Source organism: Neopelma chrysocephalum, unplaced genomic scaffold, assembly GCF_003984885.1.
Source record: "Neopelma chrysocephalum unplaced genomic scaffold, ASM398488v2 Primary Assembly neopelma1_183, whole genome shotgun sequence".
NCBI lineage: Eukaryota > Metazoa > Chordata > Aves > Passeriformes > Pipridae > Neopelma > Neopelma chrysocephalum.
The window spans coordinates 854,998-870,460 of record NW_020897845.1 but is presented as its reverse complement, the minus strand read 5'-3'; the positions used below and the strand labels follow the sequence as shown (position 1 = coordinate 870,460).

Genomic DNA, 15,463 nt, shown 5'->3' with positions numbered 1-15,463 from the left:
GGGAGGGTGCCTCACATCTGGGCAAAGCAGCAGGGTGGCCTCTCACCTGAGCTTGTGGGATGTTTGATGTTTTCCCAGCACCAGCTCCAGGTCATGCAGTGCCCAACTCAGGTGGATGTTCACAGCTTGCCAGTGCTGGTCTAACCCTAAGCCTATTAAAAGCCCACAGGACCGAGTCTTCCCCTTCCTTCTCCTGCTTCCTCCCCTTTCCTCACTTTTCAATACCAGCAGCTGAAGGAAGCGTGCAGTGCTCAGGGATGCTCTTGGGCTGTGCCACAGCAAGACTGCAGCATTTTAGGACTGCAGTGGAGAGCGATAGTCCCCAATGCTGCTGTGCCTGGCCTCAAAGATATTCATAATGAGGGTGATTTCTGAGACAGCACAACCAGAAAGTGCTTGGACCCGTCAGCCAGGGGTGTAGGGACCTGCACAAAGCACACATGCCAGTTCACTCTCCCTCTCATCTGTGCTGGGAAGGGCTGACAGAGCTTGCAGCCTTCCCAACTCTCAGTTCTGGGCACTGCAGTGTTATTTATTGTAACCCCAAGAGCTGTGAGTGGCAGATGGCACCTTCTGTTTCCATCACCTGTGCCCCCCAGTGCCATGCACAGCTCATCTGCTGCAAGGGGACGTTTGCAAACGCTGCAGTGGTGCAAGCCCGTTTATTTTTTAAATTCTCACCATGTAAAGGGACCATTTTCTCCCCACCAGCTGCAGAATAGCAGGGTGGAGGCAGGTGGCCCATCCATGGCAGCAGTTCCTGCTCCATGAGCCAGGAGGATGCTGGAGCACCAGGAGGATGTTGGGGAGCCAGGAGCCATGCCCTTGGGGCTGGGAGGAGGCGAGGGACCACATCACACCGGAGATGTGAAACCCATTAGCATTTTATCCTGCAAAGCCAATGCACGTGGGAATGGCAACCCCTCGACGGTGAGTTAAGTGAATAGATGTGACAAGACGCGTTTATTTATCAAAATACTAATCAGTGCTTGGGGAAATGGGGTGTGTTTTGGGGAACGGGTGAGGCAGCGTGGCAGGGCGTAGGTGACTGGGATCACTGGGGGACCACAAACACAGCTGTGTGTGCCTGTGTGCCCTGACAGCTTGAACTCATTGCTGCTGAGAGTCCCTGCCTCAGATTGCTGCCAGAGATGCTGTACTCTTTATTAATCTGCTGCAATAATTGTAGTTTTAATGTTTCCAGCGGGGGAGTTCACAGGAGGCAGAGGCATTCCTAGAAGACGTCTGTGGGTACCATCCTGGAGGCATCCAACAGTGTGACTCAGCATCTTTGCTGATGGTGTTTTGAAGTGTGTCTCAAATTTGCACCGATTTTAAAAACTAGGAGATGATCTGAAGATAGGGAATCCGGGAACTGATCCCAGGAGGTGATTTGGAGCTGTGGAAAGCATTTTGAGCTGTGAGTAGCTGCGCCCACTCTTGCAAAAGGCAGTTTGGGAGCAAGGCTGCTGCTGACCCCATGGTAGAAGGGCAGTGCCTGACTGATGAGGGTGTGGGGAAGTGCTGCAAGTGTATAAAAGCTGGGGAAGTGCTTTGTGCTGGGAATGGGAATGCTCCTCTCTCCTCTTCATCAAGAAACTATCAAATGGAAGTGTATATTGCTTTGTCAGGGGGTGATGGGGGGCATCCAGCAGCTCTTCAGTTCAGCAGACAGCCCATACCTGGAAGCAAAAGGCAGATGTGTGCAGTCCTGAACAAGGCATGGGTACATCTGCATATTTATTTATTTTTTAGCTGCATTTAACCACTAGAACAAACACTTGCAGAAAATGGCCTTAGCCTTGGCTCAGCATCCTGGATCCAGACCACAGGTAGCCCTGAAGGGAGTTTGAGCTTGATGAAAGCATATTAAGCCATCATTACCAAGAGAAGCAGATGAGATTAAGAAGCTGCAACATTTGGGAGCCCCATTCTCCACGAGAAATCACTTTCAGAGTAGTCACTTCTAGTGTAGCTTCACAGGGCTGGAGGAGGACATGCAGGAGAGATCTGCACGGATCTGTGCCACATCTCACCGGGCAGGCAGTCCCACCTCCCTGTCCCATGGTGAGCAAATGCTGGAGGGGTGGCTGGGGCAGCGATCAGGATGCTGTTGGAGGCATCCCCTGTGTGTCCCATCCCACCCAGTGGCTGCAGCTTTGTGTAAGGCAACAAGCAGGTGTGGATGGAGCGTCTGCAGATCTGAAATTGATGTCAAGCAGAATTTTTGCCTACTTGCAAAAATCATCCATTGTCTCTGCCTGCTGTGGGGCAGAGAGGTGGGGACCAGGTGAGATGTGACAGATCCTCACTGGCCTCTGTATTGTCCTGTGCCAGCCCCCTGAAGTCCTGTAAGATCTGTCTGCTCTGAAAAAGTGTTTTCTTCTGGAGTGTGGGACTGAAATGATAGCACTGCAACCTCGCACTGCTGAGGACAGTCCTCGTTTTGTCTTGTCCCGTTGATCTGAATGAAGTAATTTATAAGGACGTTTTCCATGAATCAATAAATCCATGCTTGCTGCTGTGCCTGGGAGGTTTAATTTGCTCTAGATACTGCACGGAGTGTCTCTGTCCTGAATTGCACTGCGAAGTTCTGCTCTTTAGGAGAGGATGGGGATATGGCTGGATCCTCTGGAAACATGCTGCCGGCGTCTGATGGTGCCTGATCCGTCTTAATTGTGCACCTCCTAGTGTGGGCTAAAGAGATCAGGGAGGGTGTAAGGGCAATAGCTTCCCTATGTGTGGAGTTTGAGGGCTTAGTCTGTTGTGCCAAGCGGTTCCTGATGTTACAGATCTTGGGAAAACTGAAGCCAAAAAAAAAGGAGAGGAGTGAGCATCAGCCTTTGAAGGAGACCACAGTGCAGAAATCTGAGTTACAGGTAGGTTTCCCTTTCACATGTCCATGCGATGCTTCCTCTGAAGAGGAATTGAAGAGTTCCTGTTGCTCCATGCCACCTCCCCTTCCAAAAGCTGCTTTTGTAAGCCCCTAGAAAGCACTGCGCCTTTGTTTACAAAGCCTGTCACTGGATCTGCCTGAAAAAAGAGGGTTCAGAAACACATCTCTGCTACACATAGAGAAGTCAGAGGAGTCAAAGCTCCACTCCCGAGCCTGTTTCCCTTGTTTTGTCTGAGCACTGTGGGCTGGTGAGGCTGGAACTGTGGTCATGGATGGGCTCATCCTGCTGCCAAGACCTGTGAGGGGACCTTGCTTTCTTCTGTGCACTGTGGGTTTGGGGTTGTTCCTGACACATTCTTGTGGCACAATGGGTGGTTTGGGGATCTCTGAGCTGGTGGGGTGTGGACTGGGGCCAGCTGTTGCCGTGAGCACCTGGAGCCCAGCTCTCCATCCCATTCCACCTGCCTGGCTGAGCTCCCAGAGACCCCTCCACTCCTCCTCCAGAGTGGCTGTGAGACGATTTTGCATCTCTTGGAGGTCAAAGCTCACGCTGGAGAATCCAGAAACATTCCCAGAGCCAAAACACACCACGGCAAAGTGGGTGTGTGCCTGGTCTCTGCTTCTCATTTCCTTCATCGCTGCGAGCGCAGCGGAGCTGCACATGAGGTTTCAGCGGGGTATCCCCTCTTTTGTTCCTATATATTAAAAAAGTCTGTGCATGTGTTTATATTTAAAAACTATATGTATATATTTCAGCATGGCTGTTTGTGAGCTATGCCCCTCGGGTCTGGTCTGGTTGGGTGAAGGAGGGATGTTGCTCACAGCTGCCTACCTGTTGCACTGGCAGCTGTGTGATGGTCCTGCTGGTCCGGCCATTCTTGCACTTGGAAATAACAGGTGTTGGCAGGGAGTGATCCCAAACCTGCTCAGACCCAGCTAGAAAGCCTCCCTTTGATGTGAACAGGCTTTGGAGTAAGTCTTGCTGCACTGGTGGAGAGACTCTGTTGCTGTTATTTGTATCACAGCCTGGGCAGGCCTTTCCATGTGTGCCCATCTTGCATTTTCCATACCCTTTTTCTCGCATGGTTGCTGGTGTGTTGGGATGAAACAGATGCAGCTTCTGGTGGCAGGGCTGGCTGTGGGCTTGCTGCCCATCCTCTGGGACAGCAAACACGCAAGGTCAGAGCATCGCTGTGCCAACGGCAAACTGGAGCAGCTGTGTAAAGTTGTCATTTTAAATAATTGCCATAATGGTTTCTCCTCCCTTTTTTCCTTCCCATCCCTGTGTTCTTCTCCATCCCCGTGTCCTTCCCCACCCACAACCTGGAGGCTGCCTGGATCTGCTCGGGATTTATGTTAAAAGGGAAATTGTTATGTACGTAATTAAACCGTCGTATTGCTGGATGGAAATGGGATTTGGTGCTTACCGCTGTGACTCTTTCTCATGTGTGAGGGTGAACTGATTGATTACTGAGGTTTGAGATTAAATATTCCCCTGAGCTCCACTGGCATTTAGTGTGGTGGGGGGAGGGCAGAGAGAAGGGGCGGAGGAAAACGATGGTTTTCCTCGAAGGCGAAGAGAGTACAGGAATGTCTCCTGAGCACAGCCCCTTGTCTTGTCGTGCATGCCATCTGCTGTAACAGAGGCTCCCAGTGCTGGTATCGTGGGCCACAATAAAGCAAGTGCCTTACTTTGCATCCACAGTGGTGGGTGAGCTGCTGGTGGGCTTTGCCAGTTCCTCTCACTGCTATGTTGAGCAATCCCATTACATCCTATCCGGTCCCTGTGGCTCAGCTGCATCCTCACCTGCCCACATCCCATTCCCGGCTTGGATCCCTCCGAACCTGGCAGCGGGGTAGACCTGCTGCCCCTTCTCCTCTCCTTAGGAGCATCCCTTATTTATTTATTTTCCTTAGTTTCTTTCAATCCCAAAACACCTTTCTTTTTTGGTTTCGATGGGAAGGGAGGAAAAACCCCAACGCGCCGCTCCTCGAGCGCGTGGTGGGAGCCTCGCCGTGCCGGAGCAGGTCGGAGACACCCACATTCACCTGCTTCCCTTGAAGTCTAATTTTAGCTGAAGGCAATGGGATCCCTCCAGGGTACGGCAGAGGTTTCCTATCGGCCGCCTCAGACTTTTAAGAAACATGCACGCAAACAAAAACAACACAGAAGCACTTAGGTTTATTTGGGTGAATTCTTTTAAAAAAGGGCGTGACTTTATTTTTGCGAGCAGCCCCGGCGCACAGTTGGCTTTGTTCTGCTGCAGTCGGGTATTTCAGGTCTTCCAAGATTTAATCAGAATAATTAGTTACTGTCTGTTTATACCTTCTGTTTTTGTTGCAGGATTTCCAAGGGGCGTATTTAGCTTCCAGTGTGCTGCCTAAGTGTCGCTTAATCATTAAAGCATCTGATTTCCTCCAAGTTATCTGTCATGCTGCTTATGTAAGTAAATAAATAAATAAAAAAAAGGCAGGGAGGGTGGGGCTGGTGTTGGTGGATTCTGCTTGGGGGGGGTTGTAAGGATTTTTCCTGATTGTCACGGGTTTAATTGTGAGTTGCCTTTGGTTCCCAGCCTGTCATGTGGTGATCAGAGGACTGTGTGTTTGGACTGGCGCTGGACAACCCAGCCAGTTTAATGAGGTTGCTTTCAGCCAAGCTTTGGTGTATACCCCAGTAAACTGACAAGAGCTGTGGTACTCCCTGTTATTCCAGGAGGAGGGGGAAAAAAATGGCTTTACAGAAATAAAGGGCTTTTGCTTTCACTTGTACGGTTATGGCTTTGACTCCTTAACCCGGTGGTATCCATTATAAAAATCACAGCTCTGTCTGGAAATTAGTTAGCACTGTAAGTTGACCACGATTGGAAACTGGGTGTTTTTTCAGCCTGTATTTGCATGTTTGGTTTGGGAAGGGGGACTGGTGATGCACACTTTTCCCATCTCTAACATAGGCGGGAGAGGAGAAAGACACAGAAAATCACTGCAGAGGAGGATGGGATGGCTGGGAAGCCTGGCTGGGCTCTGCTCTCCTTCCCTGAGAGAAGCTTGTGAGAGGGAGGGGGCCAGGATGAGGACAAGGTGGGACCAGTGGGATCTGCAGGGCTTCGGTGGCTTCAGTAGACCCAGGGAAATGCACTTGCATGAAGGCTGAGGTTGAAGTCCATCTTCTCTCAGCGTTTTTTTGGGAGAGTAAAGATGAGCCACAGTGATGGGTCATGTGTTGGACTCTGCTGGGCATGTTTCCCACATCCTGTCCGCCTCACCCAGCTGCAGAGCAACATTTTGGAGAGATGATGACAAATCCTTTGTCCCCTCTGGGACTGACGTGGCAGCTGTCACAGCCAGCACTGGGTTGCTGGTGGCCCTCGCACTTTCTGCTCCGGTGTGCGTGGAGGTGGGAAAAGTCCGATTTGATGGAAATATTCTTAAGAAAGCCTGTCAACCTGATTTTTATCTTGATGTTTACGCAGCTGGAAAGCTGGTGGAGGTTCAGACAACACCTCCCAAAGCACTGGGAATGTGTGATGTGCAGCAACAGCCACTGCTCCTGCCCGGCATGGTCCCTCCAGCCACAGTGAGGGATGCTGGAGGGGGTGGCAGGTCTCTAATCCCCATCCTACTGGTGTGTGCCTGCCTGCTTCACTCAGCCTTTTGCAGGTCTGTTTGGTTTGGGCAGAGTGAGAGGTGGGGAGGAGGAGCAGAGCTGCTGGGAGTTGAGGAGGGTGAAAGCACAAAGGGGAAGGGAGGTGGGCAGAGTTGTGGAGACGGATGCTGGGAGGAAAAGGAGATGACGTGGCTCATTTGCCTGGTGCCTTAGAAGTTGCTCAGTTAAATTAAGTGTTCACTAGGGAGCCTCATTTGGCTTTTAAATAACTTTGGAGCGTGTGAATGCTCTGTGCTGCTTTCTGTGGCAGGAGCCACCTCCTGTCCCCATCTCTCTTTGAAGAATGTCCCCCGGTTAAAAGTCCACTTTGGGTCATGGGAGGGGCAGCTTGGTGGTCATATGCTTTCAAAAAGCCCTTCCAGTTCTCCCCAAGCTCCTCATCACTCCAGACTGGAGAATGATTTTTTTTTTTTCCCCTGAAATACCTTATTTCCCTGGTTGTCCATTGGCGCAGAACTGGATGTTATTTGTGCACTTGCATCCTGCTACCTGGTATAAGAAGTTTATTGTGCTTAGTTTGATTTAATTTCTGTAGAAAACGAAAGTATTTCAAGCTATTTCCTTTTCTTGGGCTCCAGAATAATCATAGAATCATGGAATCAACTGGGTTGGAAAAGACGTCCGAGATCATCAAGTCCAACCCTTGATCCAACACTGCTGTGGTTACCAGACCGTGGCACTGAGTGCCCCATCCAGTCTCATCTTAAAAACCTCCAGGGACGGTGAATCCACCACCTGGGCAGCCCATTCCAGTGCCTGATTACTCTCTCTGGAAAAAATTTCTTCTTAATATCCAACCTAAACCTCCCCTGGCACAGTTTAAGACTGTGCCCTCTTGTCCTACTGCTGGTTGCCTGGGAGAAGAGACCGACGCCTACGTGCCTACAATCTCCTTTCAGGGAGTTGTAGAGAGTGATGAGGTCTCCCCTGAGCCTCCTCTTCTTCAGGCTAAACAACCCCAGCTCCCTCAGCCTCTCCTCATAGGACTTGTGCTTGAGTCCCTTCACCAGCCTTATTGCTCTTCTCTGGACAGTGCACCTTTGTGATGGAGGATGCCAAAGGCAGACATACGTCCTAAAGATGGGAATACAAAGGATGTTTGCTTTCCAAAAAACTCCCATCTCTGTCAAGGATGGGGACTATTCCCTACATGGAAGCCCCCCTGGGGAGACCAGCTGTGTCCCCCCATGCAAGCAGATCGTGGCCACCAGATGCCACTGAGGTACCCCCAGACACGGGGCTGCTTCCTTGCTCTTGTCCTCCACCATGTGCCCACCAGCCTCTTCCAGACATGGTGGGGGAAGGTTTGGGAAGAGCACACCCCATTTTCCTCATAAAACTCCAAACAAGAGGCTTGGCCTGGTTTAGATTTTAAAAATAACTTGCACATTTGGAAGCTGAAGTTTCAGAAGGGCTCCGAATGGGATAATGGCTTTGATCGTGGCAGTCCAAAGATCAAGGGAGGGCTTTTTAGGTTTGCTGCATCAGCTGGAAAATATATTGCAGCGTCTAGACTTTATCATCCTTGAGCAAGGCTTTTTTTTTTCTACTCTACAAAAGGTCTAATCCAAAGCCCATGTACAGTTGATAGGAGGGCTTCTTTGGAGAGGAGCCTGCTCTGGGCTTTGATTGTGTCCAGAAGCATGTTGAAAGAGGTGGAGATCAGCTCTGGGCTTTGAAGGACTCTGAGACTCTGCTCTGCAGACACTGCTGTTTCTGACAAGCCATTGGCATGGATAGAAGTTGTGTCAGCAGAGGGGTGAGGAGGCTGAGGATGGAGACCTGCTGTGTGCCAGCTCCCCAGTCCCCAGGTCAGTTCTTGCAGCTGAGCGCTGCTGAGACCTCACTGCTCATCCTTTGGCTGCTGTGGTTATGGCCAGCTGCTCAGACCAGAACCTCCCACAACTGTCTCAGTTTTGGCTGTGTAATAACCATAAATGTCCACATTTGTTGGTGTCTGGACAAAACTTCAGCATTTTTTGCTGAAGTATAGAAAATGTATGGTTTTCTCTCTTTACCTTTCCACATTTATGTGGGTTTAAAAAATATTTTTTAATTATTTTATTGTATTATTTTATTGTATTATTTATTATTTGTCATCATTCCAGTGTACTAGAGGCAGAGGAGGAATTTCCTTAGGTGCTTGGAATAAACTCAAAAGCCTGTCATGGAGGTGAGGACATCTGATTACATGTATTCATAGAATTGTAGAATCAGTAAGGTTGGAAAAGGCCTCCAAGATCATCGAGTCCAACCTTTGACCAATCAATCACCACCTTGTCAATTAAACCATAGCCCTAAGTGCCACACCCTGTGGTTTCCTGAACACTTCCAGGAATGGTGACTCCACAGCTTCCCTGGGCAATCCATTCCAATGCTTGACAACCCTTCCAGTGAAGGAATTCTTCCTGGTGTCCAACCTGAACCTTCCCTGGTGTAGCTTGAGGCCATTGTTGGCTCTTGTCCTGGCTACAACCTCCTTTCAGGTAGTAGTAAAGAGGAGTAAGGTCCCCCCTGAACCTCCTCTTCTCCAGGCTGAACACCCCCAGCTCCCTCAGCCACTCCTCACAGGACACTCTCTAGACCCTTCCCCTGCTCCATTGCCCTTCTCTGGACACGCTCCAGCACCTCAGTGTCTTTCTTATTGTGAGGGGCATAGAACTGGACACAGTAGTCGAGGTGTGGCCTCACCAGTGACAAGCACAGGGGGATTGACTCTTCCTGAAAGCCCACGCAGCAGTGGAGCTGTAGAAGGAGAAAGCAGAGGCAGTTTTATTTTGGAACGCTGTTGTTTCTTCTGCTCGAGGGTCTTGGTTGTGTTCTGGCACGTGTGTCTTTGTCAAAGTCATCACCAGCCATCTCTTTGGCGGGCACTGCCACACACCATTGATGCCGCGGTCAATGCCCGAGGCTTTGGTGGGGTTGCAGCCTAGTTGTGAAAGCTTCATCTGGAAGCTTTGGGAAACATTTGGAAATGTTTTGGAAAACATTTGGATCGAGGATGCCGTAGCTCTGAGCTTGGTTGTTTCCCTTTGCTTTGTCCTTGAGCGAGAAAACTGCTGTTGGGTTTGTGTTTTTCTTTCCATCAATTATTCTTTTAGACATACTTATTTCCAAGGATAAATCAGAGCAAATGCCAGTGCGAAAATAGTCTGTGGTGTAAAATAATACTAAAATTGTGCTGGAAGGGATCTGGAGAGGTTACCTTGTCCCCCAGGGCAGGGTCAGTTGAATCCATGCATTGGCCTGGAAGGCGATTGTCTGTGCTGGGAGTTGTTTTGTCATAAATTATCTCGGGAGCAGAGGCAAAAATCTACAAATTAATGCTGTCAGTATGTGTGTGTGAGCCTTCCCCAGTTTATTCAAATCGTTTGCTGAATAAGTGTTGAAAATTAATGCTGGGTTTGTTCCCAGAGCTATTCAAAGTAATATTCCAGAGTAACCTTGTCTGTTTTGGCATTTGCCAAAATACTGCGAATTTCATGGGCAAGATGTGGTTTTGTCTGTTTTGCCCCATTTCTGAGACAACCAGACCCCAGAAGCCCCACTGGGACAAAGAGCAGTTTTTTCTTCATTGCTTGTGAATTAGTTGTGACTTTTTGGTTTTCCAGGTGGTTGCCAGCCCTGTGGAAATCCACAGCAATTACTCCCCTTGACATCTGCAGGTTTAGATAAAGTTGTGAGGTCCTGGGCCAGGATCACTAGAAGTCCTCGTCTGCTTTGAGATTGAGTGCCAAGTGATGATTTGCAGTTAATTTCTCCTGTATCTTCCTCTGTCCCAGCTTTGTGTCTTGAGCGATGGATCAAAAAAAACTATGCAAGAGTCCTAGTGTAATCTCACCAACTTTTAAAGGTGCTGCAGAGCTCCATGTTTTGTTTTCTTTGCTTATAGCTCTCCATTTCAGCGATGAAAGGTGTTGATAGAGGTTCACCTGTAGCCAGCTGGATGCGGGCTTGCCCTCCAGCCAGCGTCACATTGGTATTAGAATCCACACAGCCCAGATGGTGACTGGTTATCCTTCATCTGGTCCATTTCCCAACCAGTTTATAGTAGGTGATAGTGGAATTCATCCATCTTTGGCCGTGTGGACGCCTTGGCAACATCTCCCATCAGCCCATCTGTACATTTAAAGTGAAGATGACTGGCATTAGCGTTATTGTTTGGCCAAACGTACGTGGAGATATCACGGCTTAGATTTGTTACAGATGGGTTTCTGGATTTAGTTTAAGGCATTCTGCCAGCCAATTTTATATCTGTGTAAAAGTGATTGGCATCCCTATAAATAAAGCTGCTGTGGGGTTATAAATCTAAATATATTTATTCATAAAATTATTTTTACATTTCCAGTGGGTTGTCATCCTGGCTTATCATAAGCAAACCATGCTCTTTGCCTGTGTATTATTCACAGCTCCAGAAATGCGGCTTCTGACGCCTTGAAATATTTTTTCACTTGGAAATACATGCGTGTGAGCTGTCCAAGAGTCCCTGTGCTGTGGTGGGATGAAGGACCTCCTCCCTGGGACCTCCTCACAGGCATCACTGGGAATGACCCAGTCCTGGCAGAAACTGTTAAAGTGGTAGTGGTTGTAAATATGAGAATGTGAGCTTTTCTTTTTTGGCTCACAAGTGAGTATGACTTTGCTGGGCAGCCTGGTAAATGCTATTTGTATGGCTCCTTCAGTGCTGGGAAGGGCTCCTCCATAATCATCTCCATCCATGTCCTCGGGCAGGGCGTTGGGCAAAGTTTCTTCTTTCCGTGCCGCAGACTGGGCTGCATTGGGAATGGGGATCCTTACACCTCATTTAACCATCCCTGCTGTCATTTTTCCTACAGGAGTGAGGAAGAAAAGTCCCCCAGACCAGCTCCAGGTGCAGCTGTAAGCTGGGAAGGGAGAGCCTGGCCAGCTGCCCGCACAGCCAGGCAGTGATAGAGTCACTGGTAAATCTGGTTTAGTCTTTGAACAGGCTTATGAGAACACTGCAACCTCTGGTTTCTTTGAGGTTTTCTCCCTTCTCCTTTCAAAGAATTTGAATATTCATTCAGTAAATGATGAACCAAAGAGCACATGTGCCTGAGTGGCAGAATATCAGCCACCTCACTTTCCTGAGTAATAGCATGTATCACTGAATGTTAACCCATGATTTTAGTTTAGTTTCCTAATGAGAGGAATCTTTAAAGTCAGTCTGTCCATCTGGTCCTCCTCCCCTGCTACTGACAATCCATCAGGCCCGCTGGCTGGTTTTGTCCTTTCTTTCAGATTGGTTTTCATCTCAAATACATGGAGCTGCTTCAAGTTTTGTCAAAACAGGCATCACGTTAGAAGGGTGTTGCGGAGGTTTTTTATTAAGGGATGCAATGAAACCTCAGTCCATACTAGAGACCAGAGAATACACATAAATGTTATGAACATCCAAGCCAATAAAGAGTGCTTTAGTTGGATTTACCATGTTATGAGACACCAGAGAGCCCACGCTGCGGGTCTCTGCACAGACACGTAGGTGTTGCCAGGGGGATGTTCGCCTGTGTGAATTCTCTGATGTCTAATAAAAGTCAGTTCATCCTGCAGCCTTAATATAAAAGTGCCCTATGTTGCTTGTATTCACAGAGGGAAATCTTTTTTGTTCCTTTTGGTATTCCTACTGCTGCTTACCCCACCAAGAGTAGTTTCTGTAGCAGGATCAATGAAGTCTTGTAGGGTCATCAGAGGCTGGTGTCAACATTTGGGTGTCTTAAACCTTTGCTGGAGCTGGTTGCCAGTCTATGTGGCATTTGACATTGTGGAAGCAGGGGAGGCCAAGCTCCTGGGATTCAGCATCCTGAAGGTGGGAGCTGGTTAGTGCTGTTGGAAACCTCCCCATGCTCCATCTCAGGAAAGCACAGCGTGGCAGATGAGCAGCAGAGGGAGAGGAGAACCCGTCAAGCCTGAGTGGTGGGTCCCTGCACCTGGGTTATTTCTGGTGCACAGTGGCTGAGCTGTAGCTGCATGGTGGAGGTATATTGGAGGTACCAGGGGTGATATATGGCTTGGACAGACCAACTGTATTTGACAAACTCAAGGTGAAATGAATCACCTTGTGTGGTTAGAACAGAGATTACTTTGGCTGTGGCGTGAGCCTTGCTGTGTGGCTGGTGCCAGCAAACAGAGATGTGGTGGCCTCCAGGAATGCCATGGTCCCCGTGTCCTGCTGCAGACCCTGATGCAGTAATGGACTCCCTTAATCCCCCACACCAGCAACAGCTCCTGGTTGGCATGTGTTACCGCGGCTCTGGAAGTGCTGGCATGGGTGCTCAGAGCATCTGTAAGGTAGTCTGGAGGTTATGGTGTGACCAGCTGGGCTTGGTGCTGCTGGTAGATGGGTCCTACGTGGGTGTGAGATCATTTCATCACCTTATGTCTTGGGGGGAAGAGAGAGACACTGAAAGACAAGCCACTGACTTCCCTGCAGGGGTATGATGGGGTGCAAACAGGACTTGACATTCAGTGTGTTGTTGGTGAGCTGCCAAATGTTTGCATATCAGCCTGCCTTTCACTGGTAGGTGTCAATACCTCTTTCCACGCTGGGTTTCCACCAGAGCTTGAATTCTTTGCAGTGTTGGGGGTTTTCCCTCTTTGTTTCTTTTTTTCTTTGGTTCCTTAGTAAGAACACGGCTGAAGCACTGGGAGCCCAAACTAAACCTGTCCATTACACATGACCCGATTAGACGCCATGGTAATAAGCATTTGAATCCAAAGCTAGATTAGGCAGGGAGCAGTCTGAGGCTGGATTTGCATAGCACACATTCCTTTTCCATAGGACGTGTTGGTAAATCTACTGAAAGTGAATTTAGAAAGCGCTGGCAGGCGTCAAGTGCTCCTGTTGATGCATGGCTTGCTCTCCTCACCAGGCACTCAACTGGGAAAAAAATGCCTGTGATTGCCTGGAAGATGCTTTTTCTCCTCTCTGCCTGCTCTCACGGCTCATGTTGCAGTCGATAAGGATGGGTAGCTCCTGCCAGCTCTAAAAATCTGCATTAATGGGGGTTTGAAAGTTTTTGCCTGGAGAGGCAGTTATTTCAGGGTGTTTTCTCTTCCTGTGACAACTCTGGCAGTGGTGGAGTGAACCTGGAATTTTCAGGTACCTAAATCCAATTTGCAGCTTTTTCAAGCTTTTGCTGCAATGTTACAAGGTCTTATGCTGGAAAATGCTGCAAAGATCTGTTATCCAAAAGCCATTTAATTTCCTTCCCCTGTGGACAGCATAAGGCTGTGGATGATCTCAGGGTCAGTCTGAGTTATTTCATTACATGTGTTTAGGGCACCCAAACTGCAGTGTTAATCTGGGGCAATGGGATACAGAGGTCAGACTCAGGGGAAAATGTTTTTCAAGGTTTAAGGCAGTGGCTAGGCAGCAACCCTGCAGGCTCTCTGTTGTAGGGAGGGGTTTGAGATGGAGGTTCTGAATGCTGGAGATTCTGGATGCTGAAGGTTCTGGATGTTCTTGTGTTATCCATCTCAGGATATGAGATGGATGTGTTTGTGGGAAGAGCTAAGCAGAAAACAGCCTGTCTAGAGGTGACCTCTGACTTGTGACAAAGTGTAGAGCAATGGTACCTTTGAATGTCTCAGCAGAGCTGCTCTCATGTTGTTGCAGTCCCTGAGCCAGAGGCTTGGCTTTGCTTTTTTATTGTCAGGGCTCTGCTTTAGCTGCTTCGGGAGCCCAGTGAATGTGGCTCGCCCCGCTTGAAGCCTTTGCTTGTGTCCCTTGTTAGCATGGGCATGAGGAAGCATGAATTGAGGAACAGGAGTCATGGCACTGGGTTTCAAGCTTGGTTAGACCTGCTGGGCCCCACTTTGTTATCAGTGGTGTTGTCTGGGCTGTGTTGTATGATCTCACCATCTGATGAATGGAAAGCTGCAGCCCTGAGTGGCCTCTATCAGCCGACTCAGTTGCCACCTTTGCTGATAGAGGTGTTTCAGCTTCAAAGCTGCTGAAGGAATGGGGGTGTATTTCTGGGTGTTGGGATGCACTTTCTCACTGGAGAGCTGGCGGAGCTGTGTCAGTCAAATACATCACCCTGGAGCCAGGAAAGGAGGTGAGTTTTGAAGGAATGTCACAAAGCGCTGATCACCAGCGGTGCCTGAAGTCTTTCCGAGGTGGCAGATATGAAGAGCTCTGTGAGATGCAGCCACCCCCAGGACTCAGGAAACTCAAAGAGGTTCTTCATCACTTTGGATTGTGAGTAAACTGGACTGGTGTCGATGGGGAGAAATATTTTCACTTTGCTGGCTGGAGTGGTGAACTCCAACCCCCAGCAAGAGGCCACCTGCAAGGAGTTGTGAGCTTGTGTCGTGGTTTTGGTCCAGCTGGCAGCTCAGCCCTACACAGGCTCTTTCTCACTCTCCCCCAGTGGGGTAGGGGGAGAGAATCAGAAGACTCAAAGTGAGAAAACCCATGAGTTGAGATAAAGACAGTTTAACAGGGAAAGCAAAAGCTGCACGTACAAGCAAAGAAAAACAAGGAATTCATTCACTGCTTCCCGTGGGCAGGCAGGTGTTCAGCCATCCCCAGGAAAGTAGGGCTCCATCACATGTACTGGCGAATTGGGAAGACAAATTCCATCACTCCAAACATGCCCTCCAGCTTTAAATGCTGAGTGTGACACCAGATGGTCTGGAATATCCCTTTGGTCAGGTGGGGTCAGCTGTTCCGGCTGTGTCCCCTCCCAACTCCTTGTGCATCCCCAGCCTCCTGGCTGGTGGGGTGGGCTGAGGAGCAGAAAAGGCCTTGGCTGTGTCAGTGCTGCTCAGCAAGGACTAAAACATCTCTGAATTAGCGACACAAATCTAAACCACAGCCCCACAGCAGGTACAATCAAGAAAATTAACTCTACTCCGGCCAAAACCAGCAGAGCTTGGGAAGG

The 15,463-nt window shown here is 49.1% G+C and overlaps 1 protein-coding gene across 1 annotated transcript in view; it reads left to right on the top strand.

Annotated features, from left to right (window-relative positions):
- Positions 1 to 15,463, top strand: part of DAAM1 (dishevelled associated activator of morphogenesis 1) — a 95,647-nt gene that overhangs the window by 14,758 nt on the left and 65,426 nt on the right. The window contains exon 2 of the mRNA XM_027702373.1: positions 5,241 to 5,339. The gene's annotated coding sequence lies outside the window, so the exon portion shown is untranslated. The remainder of the gene's footprint in view (positions 1 to 5,240; positions 5,340 to 15,463) is intronic.